Source organism: Penaeus monodon, chromosome 27, assembly GCF_015228065.2.
Source record: "Penaeus monodon isolate SGIC_2016 chromosome 27, NSTDA_Pmon_1, whole genome shotgun sequence".
Classification (NCBI taxonomy): domain Eukaryota; kingdom Metazoa; phylum Arthropoda; class Malacostraca; order Decapoda; family Penaeidae; genus Penaeus; species Penaeus monodon.
Window position 1 is genome coordinate 14,531,523 of NC_051412.1, and position 220 is coordinate 14,531,742.

A 220-nucleotide genomic window follows, 5' to 3' on the forward strand; every position below is an offset into this window, starting at 1 on the left:
CCCCACAACAAAAAACGAAGATTTCCCACACGAGGTGACTTGAGCCGCTGGTGGCGACCGCAACGGAACGGCATCCAGCGCTTTCTGCGTCGGATCGCCAGCTATGGAAGAAATCTGGCCGCCACTTTGAAGGATCTTCGCCCGACCGCTGAGGCCGATGCCATGCACTCGGCGGCCCCGATGACCAGCCGGTCAGGGGGAAATCGGGGAGCTCGGATGG